The sequence below is a fragment of the Podarcis liolepis genome (assembly GCF_965112155.1).
Source record: "Podarcis liolepis genome assembly, chromosome: 2".
NCBI classification, from domain to species: domain Eukaryota; kingdom Metazoa; phylum Chordata; class Lepidosauria; order Squamata; family Lacertidae; genus Podarcis; species Podarcis liolepis.
This window is the reverse complement of record NC_139555.1, coordinates 58,516,081-58,531,800: the sequence shown is the minus strand read 5'-3', so window position 1 is coordinate 58,531,800 and position 15,720 is coordinate 58,516,081.

Genomic DNA, 15,720 nt, shown 5'->3' with positions numbered 1-15,720 from the left:
ACGGCATGCTCAACATTAATTTGTGTGTCTTTAATTTTACTGTTGTTTATAGAATTTAATAGGGCTGTGAGTCAGGAATGCCATTTCCCATCAGGCTGCCTTGTGAGGACTTTCCTAGTGATCCTATCTTTTGGGTTAGGAGGGTTGGAGAAGAAAATGGAGGTTCAAGGTCCTGGATGGAAGAACACTTCAGCTTGGGGAAGTCTGTGGTTCTTTCAGTTAGAATTTTAAAAGCCTGCATTGAAAGACATTGGGACTTTGATCCAGATAGGTGTCCTACTTTTTTGATACTCCAACCTAGGAGATCATACTAAATTTCAACTTTTGGAGTATCAGTCCTTTGCATGCTTTGGTTTGTCATTGCCACACAAGATACCGTAAATTCCTGTCTAACCTGACAACCACCACCATGCTATATCTATATCGTGTGTGTGTGTGTGTGTGTGTCTGTTCTACTAGCCACCTAGGGCATCTTCCATCTAAGAAACAGTATTATATAAAGCCATTCTCCCCATAGCTACCTGTGGTTCCCTTCAAGCACATTATGCACTAAATTGTTACCTCGGGTTAAGAACTTAATTTGTTCTGGAGGTCTGTTATTAACCTGAAACTGTTCTTAGCCTGAGGTACTACTTTAGCTAATGGGGCCTCAGGTTAATTTTTGTTCTCATCCTGAAGCAAAGTTCTTAACCCGAGGTACTATTTCTGGGTTAGCGGAGTCTGTAACCTGAAGCGAATGTAACCTGAAGAATCTATAACTTGAGGTACCACTGTATAGGAATTAGGATAATACATTCTGTCATGTGTCATTGACACAAACTCTTATCATTCAACAGACAATGCATTTCTCTGTTTAATTTAATCTCTTGAAGGTAGATGTGGCTTACATCTTGTCTATACAGTATCTTCAGATATAAGTCTTCAAAAGTGAAGAGCTACAGATATTCTATAGATAGAGTGAAATATCTGTATTTATCATGGTTCACCCATTTTAAAGTGGTATTTGCTACTAAGCAAAGATACTACAGTCTAAGTATTAATGCTGTGCTTGCCTCCAAGCTTGATAATTGGTCTGCATGGCCCTGTGAGAATGCTTGCCAAGAATGACAGGCCACAGCTTAAAGCCGAATTACTCTAAGCAAGTCCTCATCAGGATTTGATTGGTAAACATTTAACAAGAGAACTCCCTATCCTCTCCTGGTACATATTAAACTAATGCCTTTATTTTAACAAGGGAAACAGTTTCCTCAGGCCCCTGCTCGGTTTGCGCCCTGTGAACAGCTAAACGAGAGAGGCTTCCTGGAGTGTTGTAATTCACTGGGACAAAAACAAGAAATGACTATGAGCCGAGAGGTTGAAGCACTTTGAATTTGATGAGGACCTCCCTCAGGCTCAAGTCACACAAATGTGGACCCTCCACCAACCCATGATAGACCAATGCAAAGCAATCTCTGTCATGGCTAAGTCATTTCTGACCCATAGCTTCGCCCCACTCTCCCTATTGTCCCTGTGGGCTAGACCTGCTATCATCATGAGATGTCTGCTACATGAGGCACACTAACTTGTCAAGAGTATGCAATTTTGCACCTCTCCAATCACAAGAATATCCACTTCACCAGGATGCCAGTTGAGAATCAGGCAAATTTTCACATAATGTGAGTTCTGGAACTGTGCTATCTGGCAAAATCCAAGTACACAAAACAGAAATCTTGCCTCAAAGTTTACAACTAATATAGTAATAGGAATGACCACTCAAAACAGCCAAATGATGTGGGTTTCTTTCCCATAATTGTTAGTGGGACAGGGAGTCCCTCCCGATAAGGTTGTTGCAATTTAGTTCAGCCACAACTAACTTGAGATGACTGACAGCAGGTCAAGGGCCATTAAAGAATGTTTAACCTTTAAACAGCTAAATTACACATGAGCATTCCCAGATCAGCCCTTGTTCTGTAGCATTCCACACAATGCCCCCGTGCTCTCTTCGCTTATTCTGCCTCAGCCTGCTTGTCAGAAGCTGTCTGCCTTCTTTTGGAAGTGATTTTGGATAATGGCCAGTCCGACAAACACCTTCGTAGCAAGGGGCAGCTCTCTGACTCTAGAACTGTATTGTCCAGGTGCCTTTCATGGCTCATTGGACACGGTACACTGGCCTGGGATTCACCTGTTCCACCTGCTGTTGCCCATTAACCACACAGTTGCAGTTCCTGCCTGTAGCTCATCAGCGTTAAAAATGTATTAACTATTCATCACTTTGCAAGGACTCCTTCCTCTCTGCTAAGCCTCTGGTTTTCATCCAGCATGTGGCTTGTAAAATTTCTGCCACCTCTCCCTTATTTCCCCATCACACTTCACACAGGTCCCACGCTTCAAAGCCACAGGAACACACACCACCCTTAAATATCAGGGATGTGATAGAACATCCTCAACTGACTCTGGCAGAGTGAAAATTGTTGTGGTTTTGAAGGGTTCCTGTGGTGGAGAGAGCCTGGAAGGTCCTTCTCTTCTTGCTGATGAGTATGTAAAACCCCTTAAGCAATTCTCAGAATCTCACTGAAGGCAACAGCAACGCAACATCTGTTTTTCTTACACTGTTTGATGGAACAATGTCAACATCTTGAATGAAGACAATGATCATTGTTTATAACAGGGGTGGGGAACCTTTGGCCCTTCAGGTGCTATTATAATCCATCTCCCATCAACCCATCCAGTGATCAGGGATTACAGTGGTGCCCTGCAAGACAAAATTAATTCGTTCCGCAAGTTTTGTCGTCTAGCGAATTTTTCGTCTTGCGAATCACGAAATCCCATAGGAATGCATTGAAAATCAATTAATGCGTTCCTATGGTCAAAAAAAGTCCAAACAAAGCCAAATTTGGTACAACAAGAGTTTATTAACTGCTCTTTAAAGTCACACATACTGTAAAGAGCAGTTCAAAAATTGAAGGGAAAATAAATTAACTTTATAAACATGACAGAAAAACATTTAAAAATCAACAAAGTGTACAGTACATTTTCTAAGACTCTGGGGGACCACTCGAAGAAGGCTCCTCTTCCACTCTTTGCTTCTTGCTGAAGAACCCCCTCCTCAACTGTTCCCCCAGCCACCCACCACACAGAAATTCAAATCCAGATTTTTTTAAAAAAACAGCAGAGTGGCCCAATGGTCACAGAAAATCATAAAAATTCCCAAAACAGCCCCACAAGCTCCCAGATTCCTGCAGAAACCTCTCCAGCTGTTCCCCCAGCCAGCCAGCACTCAGAAATTCAAACTCAGGGGGAAAAAATTGAAAAAAAACAAACTGGCCCAATGGTCACAGAAAATCATAAAAATTCCCCAAAAAGGCCCACAAGCTCCCAGATTATTGCAACCCCCCCCCACAACACCAAGTCCTTGAATCCCAAACACCCCAACCCAAAATCCAAAACCCCCCAAAAAAGTTTTAAAAGTTTAACTTACCAAATGGATGCAAGAGAAGTTCTGGAAAAGTTTTGGAAAAGCTTCAAAAGTGAGCAAAGTCTGAGAAAAGGCTGCAAAACCACGTGCTAACAGTTGCTCCTCGAAGTCAAGTCACAACTGTAGCTGTTCAAGCTAAGCACCCTTTGTTTTAACAGTTTTAAGAAAAAGGAAACAAAGTCGCGAGACGTTTTCGTCTTGCGAAGCAAGCCCATAGGGAAATTCGTCTTGCGAGGCAACTCGAAAGGAAAAACCTTTCATCTAGCGAGTTTTTTGTCTTGCGAGGCGAGGCATTCGTCTTGCGAGGTACCACTGTATTGGAATTGTAGTCCAAGAACATCTGTGAAAGCCGCAGGTTCCCCATCTCTGGTTTAAAGCCTTGACCTGACTTTGCTACCCATGAGGTGCTGCAGGATCCAAAATTATTAGTTGGACTGATCTCAACACTAATTAAACAAGCTTTTTCTATTCATAACATGACCCGAAAGCAGACACACCTCTCACACTGTTACCAGGCAACTCTAGGCCTTTTTAGAAGACATTGATTATTGGGATCCATCTCAACCTGGCACACTTCTGCTCCCGAAATAGTCTTGGTCATTCTGATGGAGGATGATCCATACTGTAGTAACATCCAGATGGTGCTATTGCAGTGTAGGGCGCAGGTGGTCTGTTCTGAACACAATTTAAAATGTTGTTTTTATCTTGAAAGCTTAATGTATATTTAACAAACTAAGACTACAATACCAATTTACCTGGGAATAAGCCCCATTGTGGCGACGGGCACCCACAATCCTGCGGGCGAGATGGTACCCCTGAAAGGTTTCCCACTGCAGCCTTGCTGATTCATGACAGACCAGTATCCATGGATCAGCCCTGACCAACATGGAATGTGGCAAAGATACAAAATGTCCATAACCCCAGGAGCAGCAGAAGGTGATGTGTATTCTACTGTGCCTATACATGAATAGTGGTCGCTCCATTAGTTTAAGACATATGAGGATTTGATTTTGCATGGGGGCAAGAAATGAAGCTGTGCATAGTATACACCAGTGCTCGATGCTGCCCTCTATAAAACCAAATCCACAACTAAATGCCTGGTTGGGAATAAGATTGCATTTGTTGCACCACTGGTATATAACACTATTTATGAAATTTCACAACACCCGGTCTAATTTTATTTCATATGCTATCACCCAGAACATGGTTACAGGCTGTCAAAAACCCATAGGAATCTATGCACTGATGTTTTCATGTAAATTGAAAGTCACCTTTTTTCTTCTTCTTTTGCATGCATTTGTATCAATGGGCTAAGTTTGAGTTTTGCAAGAGGAGAAGGGGAAAGGGGGGACTCAAGTCATGTCAATGTTTGTAATATCTTTCCTCTTTTTCCAGGACATGTCCTCTTTTTCATGGATAGAGTCCTCATAGCGCTCCATAGTTAAAAGTAGAAGTTGGCAAATGTATCCTCTTTTTTGCTCTTCAAAATACAGCAACCCCATGTTTGTTGTATTATTCTTCTAAAACCAATATACATTTTTTAAAAAAAATCACTATGCTATTATGAATGAAATCTATTTAATCTTAGCTGAGTTTATGTAATGTGTGTTTTGAAGTTGTTGTTCTATGTTCTGTTATATACTGTATGGATTAAGATTGTTCATTGGCATATTAAACTACGTGTGTGTGTGTGTGTGTGTGTGTGTGTGTGTGTATTAAAAAAAACCTAAGCTTCTATTTATGCTCATGGCATAAATAAATAAATATACAACTTCCTTATTTACTTATTTGTAACTGGATCTATGCTTCGCTATGTAACCTGATCTATTAATGCCAAACCCCAAATAAATACAGAACCAGAAAGATATACACTCCATTAAAATGGCATGTTATCAGCTTTGGAAAACAAAAAAATTATTCATCCAGCACTGAAAAGACTATTAAACTAGTGCCAGATCATTCTGCCCAGGAAAGGCATTCTAAAGATTGGGCAACTGATGCCATCACTACCAAAAAAACCCCCGTCTGGAGGTCACCATCCATCTCACCTCCCAAACAAGGGGACCTAAAGAAGGGCTTCTGAGGCAGATCTCTGCACCTTGGTAGGTTCATATGGGAAGAGGTGTCCTTCAGCAACACTAGTCCTAAGCCACAAAGGGCTTCAAGTGGTCAGTACCAGCACTGTGAGTTTTATTTACCGTATTTTTTGCTCTATAGGACACACTTTTTCCCCTCCAAAAATTAAGGGGAAATGTGTGTGCATCCTATAGGGCGAATGCAGGCTGCGCGGCTAAGCCCAAAGCCAGAACAGGGAGATGAAGTGCTGCGGAGCGCTCCGTCTCGCTGTTCTAGCTTGGGGGTGGCTGCGCGCAAAGCCTCTGCAGCGGTTCTCCCCCTCCTATGGTCCGGTGCATCCTATGAGCCGGTGCGTCCTATAGAGCAAAAAATACAGTATTTACAATGTCTACCCACTCCACTTAGGGGGGCTTTCAACAGTTTTAAATCACAATACAATAAAATATATCAAAGCACAAAATATTATAAAAATGCATAAATATACAACATATGTGTCTGGAAGTAGGCCGGGAACTAGTGCAACTCCTTCAGAACTGGCAAGACCCCAGTCTGAACCTGCCCAATCCCAGCCAGCAATTGAGGAACAGTATTTATTTTTTGCACCAACTGAAGCTTCTGAGCAGGTTTCAAAGGCAGCCCCATATGCAACACATTATAGTAATCCAAATGGGATGTTACCAGAGCAAGGATAACTGTGGACAGGCTATATAAGTAATACGATGCTTAGAAATGCAGGGGGTGGTTTCTGGCAATTTTATATAATTATGGGTAGCATTGTGCAGGCACCTGTAGCTAAAATAGCTTTCTCTGTATGCAAGGTATTGGTTCGTATGCTCTATTTTATCTATTTATGCCTCACTTTTCAGATCCTTAGTGGAGCCTCTAAGACCACTTACAACAGTAACAAAAGCTATTTAAAATAACAATCCACCCAAAGCTGAAACTCACCTAAAAAGCACAGGCAGTGCATAGTGGCAATAACACCATTGAAAACAGAAAACAACCATTATGACCCCTAATAAAACAAATCATTGGAAGGTGTACCTAAATAAGAATGTTTTTAATTGGGGGCTAAAAGCAGAAGGAAGGGGCTACCCCAATTTCTTGAGGCAAGATGCTCCAGAACTTTTGGGCACCATGACTGAGAAAACCCTAACCCTTGTTGCTCACCAACTGCAGCTTAGATGGAGATGGGATATGTAACAGGGGGCAGGGGCCAAACTTCCTCTGAAGAGCAAAAAACATGACAGCTGAGGCAGTCACTCAGATATCTAGGTCCCAAACCATTTATGGGTTTAAAGCAGGGGTGGGGAAGCTGTGCCCCCCCCATGTTGCTAGGCTTCAAACATCAACACCCATGACCATTGTCTGTGCTGAACAGGATGACCACAGCCTCCCCACTTCTGCTTGTAAAGGCTAAGGCAAGCACTTAGAATGAGGCCCAGAAGCCAATTGGAAGCCAATTGGAAGTTGATGGAAGTGTTACATGAACATGAACATGAACTCCAATCAGCAGTCTAGCAACTATGATTTCTGTCAAGGAAGGTTTCTGGAGGCTTTTCAAAGATAGCTCCACAAAGAATAACTTTCATTAATATAACCTGTAAGTAGCTAAGACACACATAACTGTGGTCAGATCTGCCTTTGCCAGGAAAGGATGCTGTTGGTGCGCTAGCCATAGCTGACAACAACAACAACAGCATTCCTGGATACAGTGACCCCCTTTTATTGAGGAGCAAACATGACCAAGCAGCACTACCAAATTATGGATTGTTCCTTAAAGGGGAGTGAAAACCTACCCTAAACTGGCTGAATACCTATTCCAAGACTGTCCTCATGCCATCCCAACATAATCTCCATTTCGTCTGGCTAAAGTCTGAAAGAGGGTTTAAAACCAGAAGGCTGGGTTTCTCCGCATAAGCATTTAATTACATTAAATGGCACATAATTACACTGCAGTGAAATGTTTTGTAGTCTCTTATGTTAATTATCTCTTCCAGCTGAGGAAATATGGAAAGTCATGATTTCACAGGTGTAATGGCCTGGATCCAAGAGGTATGGAATCCAGAATTAATCATGCACAAATTACTTGCTCCGCAGGTTCCATTCAGATTGAGGCTGGATGCAGAGCATCGTCTGTTTTGGAGTCGCTGTTTTTTGAGACACAGCTGAAGGCAAAATGAAAGCAAGGCCACTGTTCAAGGTGTGTGTGGCCATCCCACTTTTGACTCTGATAAACAGGTTTTCCAGGTTTTTGATGTCGTTTCAAAGCTTGATTTACCAGTGGCTGAGCCTTCATCTTCTTCCATGTCAATGTCCTTCTGTTTCAACAGCATCTCACTTTATACATTTATTTCTGCTTTATTTAGTTCTTTGGATATTGTACATTCCCACCCTCTCTGAATGTGGGAGTACCCAGGGCTGTTTGGTTTGTTCAAAGCAGCAAACAACAATGCTCACATTAAGGCTACCTTGAGCCCACATTCGTTACACAGATTTGTTATCAAGCCAATTAGCTCTAGGACTGATGTTAGCATGAATATAATGATGGAAATAAAACACGAGGTTTAATCTAGAGAAGATAACAGAGGAACCCAAGGCATCCAGCCATTGACAGAGAAGACTGTTGTTGCCCATGTGCTCCATCATTCTGTTCTCACTGTGACCAAACTGATGCCTATGGGAGCCTGTAAGCATGAAAGAAGTTCAATAGTACTCTCACAAAAACAGGAAGCACAATTCATTTGTGACACTTCTTAGAATATTTGGGGCTATTTTCCATCCTGCACTGATTATGCCAACAACTTTTCCCACACACATTTCTATTCTAATGGCAGATATCATATTCCTCTTCCAGCAGGACATTTTAGCCTTATAAAGCCTCTACTAAAACTCCTTTCTGTATCACTTATCATTGGATCTATTTGTAACTCATAAAAATATACTCTGTTTTTCGATGTTTGAAATAAAGTGCTTTATATGGGTTTGTAGTGTTTCTTATTAGTTCTGAGTTCTTTTCTTTTCTTTTCTTTCTACATGTTGAATAGTCAGGGATGAGCTACAGCCTATAACTATTAGACATCAAATAAATATTTGCCCATTTGTGAAGAATGATGTATTTCATATCCCAAGTGAATATTTTCCCTTAAATTGCTTTCTCCCTCACCTCACATTTTGGCTTAAACAAACCCAAAACCTTTGTCATTTTGCATTCACTTTGTAAACACAGAGTAACAACACACTTATTTCAGTTGGATCAAATTTAACAGTAACCCACAATAATGCTTACCATCCAGTAATGCCAGAATGCCTTCAATCATCTACATAATCTGCTGTGTAAATCTGACATACTAACGCTAACTGTTGCACTGAATGGACATGTCTCAAGGAATATCAGTGTTCTGATTTATTTTTCATATTCCCTTTGACTGGGATATCAATAGATCTTTGACACTAAGTAGAATAATATTTTTGAAGGAAGGCCTCCAAGGAAAACTCAGGATGCCCTAGGAACTGAAGTCAGTGCTTAAGCAGGTAACACCTGTCACTCTGTTAGCACACAGCACCATTAATGAAACCAGGTGGCAGATTTGAACAGACACCTGAAACCACTGTTAGAAGCTCCCGTAGAGCATAAGCAAATGGAATTAGAAACGTCTCAACTGTGAGGAATGGAAAATTACTTGGTACTGAGAATTTGTGGGAACTTTTTTTTTATTCTCAAGAGTTGCAGAGAGAGGCAGTATGTGACACAGGAGGAGGGGGGAAGACATTTGTTTCACATTAACAAGTGATACCACTTCCTATGGGAAACGGATGGCGGACTCTGCCAAATAATTTTTTAAAAATAGTCATTTCAGAATATATTCTTTCACGATCCACACAGGGGTTCCCAAAGTGTGGTCTATGGACCATAAGTGATCCATGAGCTTTTTTCAGGTGGTCCATGACTCTGGAGTGGAGGGTACAGAGAGGTTATGTGTGTTTGAAGAACAGTGTTCACAGCAACTGCTCCATCATTCTTAGGACTCAGGGGTCTGCCCAAAAGGTGAACAGGACCGACCAAAAGTGTTGGTGGAGGATGAGACTCTGCCTTGTTTAGAGGAATAAGCAGCAGTAAGATGGGAGAAGGTCTTGAGTGGGGAAAAGAGGCTGAAAAGGTTGTTCAGTGGAGTGGAGAATCAATGTATGGGAATAAAGGAAGCAGTGAGAAAAGGAGGAAGAAGCTAAGAGACAGAGCATGTGGAAGAGTGACTCAGGGTGGGAGTCGTTGTCAGTTTACAAAAAAGGAGAGTAGTCCACATCAAAAAATATTCATATTTATTTTTAATTATATTTTTATTGCATGCTTTGTTTCTTAATGTATTATACTGTATTAAAATTAGAATTCATCCATATATAACCTAATACAGCACATTACGATTGCTGAACACTAGGCAGAGAAACCATGAAGTGGTCTGCCAAGACATTCAGCCATTTTCAAATGGTCTGATAGGGGGCGGGGAGGTAGAGGACTTTGGAAGCCACTGCAGTAGAAAGTTTAAAGGTTGCAGCTTTTTACAGGGGCAGCTTCCTTATGAAGGAAAGTATTGGTGTATCTGTGACGACACTTTATTTGCAATTACACAGTCACTGCCCCATTAGAAGCAAGTCCCCAGTAGCAAACAGCATAGCCTTGAAGGTGTTGCCTATTTTCCTCAAGGACCCTGCCAAGCTGGTCTGGTGCATCAAACCCAGCAGCCACCTGAAATCAAAAGTCATTGAAGAACATCTGCTGTCCATTAATGCCTTTTAAGGAAACCTCAGCCATTAGACTAGATAAAAGTTTGTACATGACAACCGAACATCTCTCTACAGTTCTCTGCATGCATTTTGACATTACAATGTCGTAAATGTACGTGTGTTTTATCACACTGCATCTCGTGCCTCAAATATGAATATTTTCAGCATTTGAAGTTCTGCACACACACACAATTTACATCATTATGGATTTCTCACACCGGTCTATCTTAATAGGCAAGTGTCATGGGCAAGGAAACTGCTATTATGTACAACAGACCTACGGCCTCCAGATATTGTTAGACTTCCCATTGGTCATGCTGGCTGGGGCTGATGGGAGTAGGAATCAAACATCTGGAGGGCCACAGGCTCCCTGCCTCTGGACTAAAGCAAGCTCACCAACCTCTGGCTATTCAAAACCCTTACTTGAATGCACAGTTTAATTAACTCAAGGTAGTGCATGGAGGTTTAGTGTCACTTAGTATAAGGCAGCTTCCTATGTTGAAGCCATGGCCCTTCCTTCCATACAGACGGGTGAATAACTAGCCTTATTCTTGCAAGGACTGGAGATGCTGAGAACATCTGTTCTCCAGGAAAGTTATTAAGCACACTTAAAAGCTGGTCACCCCCACCCACCCCCGGTCTTATATGTCCTTTAACCTTTCTGCTTTTCAGCATATTCATTTATATTTTTTATATCTGGAGGTTCAGGATTCAAGGGTATAAGAGCATACTTCAAAATATTAACACTTCTGCTAAGAAAGTCCCCCAATCGGTCACAGTCTCAGGCTGCTTGCCTGGATAAAAAGGGCTTGCATCTATAACATCTTAAGGCATCCCACCTCCACCCCAAAAGGTATGGAAAGTAGACTGACAAAACCAACATTACCTTGCTAAGTAACTTTGGAAGTAATTAAGAGCTGCTTTATAAGTACAAGAACCTGCTGTGCAACAGAGTAGTAAAACTGGTTTTGAGTCTTCTGATCAAGGTGTGCACAAATGCTTGTAACAGATGGCCATACAAGCTGGGGCGGGCAGGGAGTTAATATTCATCCAGTTGAAAAGATCTGGGTTCTGGTTCCCCTTTCCTATCTCCTAGTTTCAAACAATTTTTGATCTACCCTGTCTGAAACAGGAAGCCTTTTGTTTCCATGGAGGCTCCCTCCACTTTTTAGTACCCTGCACTTGTTCCCATTCCCCCTCCCCCTTTCCCCACCACAATCCAGTCCCCTAATGGAAATGCAACACAGGGCTATTGTGAAAGTAATGTCTAGACCAGATCTCAGATATCAGACACATATTTTTTGTAGTTTGTCTTTTTATCTCACAGGAACATATTAGCTGGAGGGCATGCTTACCCCGAGTCTTTTATCTCCCAGAATTTGATAGGCATCTTCTAATTTTTCTCTGACACTACATAAGCGATGAATATTTAATTCCAGGTATAACATTTTCCTCTGCAGAGGAGCATTTGTGGAGAATTTTCTAAGAAGAACTGTTGTAGAATTTCACCTATTGCCATCTAATCACACACACCCCATTTTACCTCCCAATTTTGGGAGTACATTTCTGTTCAGCCCTGTACAACACAATCCTACTTAGAAGTAAGTTCCACTGAGTCCACCGGGTCTTTTTTCCAGGCATACTTAAATTGGACCCAACTAGGGTTCCATGTCAAACTCATATAACAGAGGTTAGGCAAATCTGTTCTAAAAGAACTGCATTGTTTGCCACTTCATTCTGGGCCTAATTTAAGGTGCTCAGACTATCTGAGAAACCACCTCTTTCCCTACAGATTCTCTTGGTTGGTAAAATCAGCAGAAGGGACCCCCCTTAATAGTTCCACCGCCCTCAGATGTTTAGTTATCCATGCTCTGGCAAACTCCAAAGTAGTCAACAATCAACACAAACTAGGCAATATAGTATTTATCACTGGCCCAAATAAGACCACTGCAGATGGTGACAGCAGTCATGAAATTAAAAGACGCCTGCTTCTTGGGAGAAAAGCAATGACAAACCTAGACAGCATCTTAAAAAGCAGAGACATCACCTTACCAACAAAGGTCCGTATAGTAAAAGCTATGGATTTCCCAGTAGTGATGTATGGAAGTGAGAGCTGGACCATAAAGAAGACTGATCGCCGAAGAATTGATGCTTTTGAATTCTGGTGCTGAAGGAGACTCTTGAGAGTCCCATGGACTGCAAGAAGATCAAACCTATCCATTCTTAAGGAAATCAGCCGTGAGTGCTCACTGGAAGGACAGATCCTGAAGCTGAGGCTCCAATACTTTAGCCACCTCATGAGAAGAGAAGACTCCCTGGAAAGGACCCTGATGTTGGGAAAGACTGAGGGCACTAGGAGAAGGGGATGACAGAGGACAAGATGGTTGGGCAGTGTTCTCGAAGCTACGAACATGAGTTCGACCAAGTTGTTGCTCTGGTCCATGGGGTCACGAAGAGTTGGACACGACTAAATGACTAAAAGCAACAGTCCAAATAAATCATAATTTATCATTTAATTATACAGTGTATCTCATTTGTTGCATATTTCTTATTATTTCAGATAATTAAAAATTATTAAATCATAAATTATCCCATCTAGCACGTACATGGCCACAGTAAAAGTGAGAAGTTCTACGCTTAATAGTATTCTTCCCCATTTGTTAAGTCTCACTGAAATGTGGCCCATATAACTGTCAACGGGGGGGGAAATGAGGTTTCGATATAATCTCTCCATGAAAGCGGTCACATATTGTCTTCTAGATCCACATATGTTTTCATTATGCTGCGGAAGTTTGAGGAAGTGTTCTTCGTAAAACATTACATTGCTACAAATGACAACATGAAAACCAAATTTAGTAGGAACTTGTATGGTTGGTTCCGCTCTAGGGCTTTTATGAGGAGCTTCTGTTTGCAGTTGGAAATGTCTATCTGAAAGTAAATGGTAGGGAATGGGCACATGCAGATGGGTTTGTCCTTAAAACCTTTGAAGTTGAAAAGTTCTACAGAATGGCACTGTAGGTCTGACCCAGCGAGGGAGATCTGTGTGTTGGAGAACAGGCTTCCATTTATCGGGCCACTTGCATATAAAGAGATGCTGCAAGTGGTAAACACAGGTACCCACTAAATACCTGTGCTCAGTGCTGTTAAGGACAGTTCTGTTCACCTCTCCTGAGGTAAGGAAACTGATTCGTCACCTCATTTCTGTACACACAAATGAGAGAGATCTATCAGTGCTGGCATTGCCAACCATCTTTTCAGCAGAAAGATTCTCAAATACCAGAAGCTACTACTTGCGCAGGGTTTTGTTGTTGTTTAGGACCTTTTAAGTGTATGCATATTGGCTTTCAACACACTTCAAGCTCTCATTGGATGTTGATGCATGCTGCTGCTCTGTGTTTATAATTTTTATGTTCATTTTTTATTATTGTCTTTTTGTGTTTAGTTTTATGATTGTATAGATTCTAAGGGTATGTCACTTCGAAAAGTAAAGTTGACAGGCAGGATATAAATATTTCAAAAATAGCCTGCTCTGTGCATCAGGATTGGGACGTGGGGGGGGGGGGGAGAGAGAGAGAGAGAGAGAGAGTCCATCACCAGTGAGAAGAAAAAATTCCATTAAAAATTATCAAAGACGAGGAAAAATGTTGCTGAAATTCTCAAGGGTGGTATGCAAGGTTTGGGTTGTTTCTATATCTTACTTAGGGGCTGTGATCAAAAGCAATGCAAATAATTGTACTGAGTGATTAGGCTACATTCTCCAGTGGAATTTAGACACTTTAATGCCTACTCTCCAATGCAAACTGTGTGTGTGTAGCTAATACATAACACAAAATATGTTCACTGTGTGATACTGATATATGAAAAAGCCTCTCAAAACTAATGGTCCATGGAGAGGAATTTGTTGTTGGACAATGGAAGAACTAGCCCCGAAATGATTTAGCTGTGTGTGCAAACCAATACCCAGTCTGGTGGAGTGAGTTGTACTCAGAAAAATAACTGCAGAAGGATAACTCAACTTGCTCTGTTATATATATTTAAAGTCAGCCCATATCTCTCTCAGAAAGTGTCAATAGTTTTTCTTTATGAGCATCATTTTTCAAACATTTTTGAGCCTAGAATTAGATACTGTACACGTCTGTTTCTAATTTATTTTACTACTAAAAAGGCATAGGGTGACCCAGTCTAACCACTTACTATTATAAAGGACATTTTTCAAGTGGTTCTTTTTGTAATATTATACACCAATCCACTACATATAATCATAAAGTGCTCCGCAGCTGTAAAATAAAAATGATACGCGAGTCAGAAAACTCAGCACCAAATATTATCACCTTTTCCCCCCTTGGGAGGGAAATTCCATCCATGAAATTCTCAGAATACTTCAAGAACGGAACAGTTCTCCATCCAACAGTGTCTCTAGGCTGTTTCTCATAGTTTGGGGCATATGCTCACCATCTGATACATCCTTTGTGTGAATGGGCTTTGTGTCCCATGGCTCCAAAATAATGGACTTAATCACTAAAGAGAATCTTTTCCATCTTGTCCAAAATGGCTAAGTGTATAATCCCAAGCATGTGTTTCAACTGATTCCCTTCCAAGTATAGCATTGCCTCTCAAGATAGCTGGGAAGTCACAGTATATCAGCTAGACTCTTTCTCTGCAGTAGCGCTTGCTGTAACCCAGGGGTAGCCCAACTTGGTGCCCTCCAGATATTATGGATGACAACTCCCATAATTTCTGACTATAGACCATGTTGGCGGGGGCTGATGAGAGTTGGGAGTTCAACAGCATCTGCAGGGTATCACGTTGACCATCCCCGCTCTAAATATGCTGCACACATTTTCCTTGTGGCATAAAGGATACATTTGGAATAGTTATGGTATAGGCCCCTGCGTATACACTACATTAAGACTGAGTTGCTTCCACCAGCCTCCAAGGAAACAGAATTCTCTTGTATAAACAAACACAAAGGATCCCAGCCTTTACAGAATCTTACAACATAAACTGTTGTTTCTGAAGCATGAAATCTTCATTAGTAATCAGATGCAAAGTATGGAGATTTGAGATACTGGAAACCCAAGACTGGCTGTTATTTGAGAAATAACCTGATAAAGTTGGATGTATATGTGTGTATGCGTGTTTTCCCTTTAAATGAATGTGAATATATCCACAGAATTATTTAACTTGAAAGTTCCAGAAAATATACATGTATGTTGAGGAAGTCACAGAAATGAAGCATCTCACCTTGAGGGCAATTCATGGCTCCAACTGTGTTGACATCATCATCTCCATTGTGGCACCAAGAATCCAGAATTCACATCAGTGCCTAACCCATGTCAACTGGGCACATGGTAAATCAAATGCACACCAGCTTAAGAGAAGTTTCAAGAGACAACATGCATTCAGGA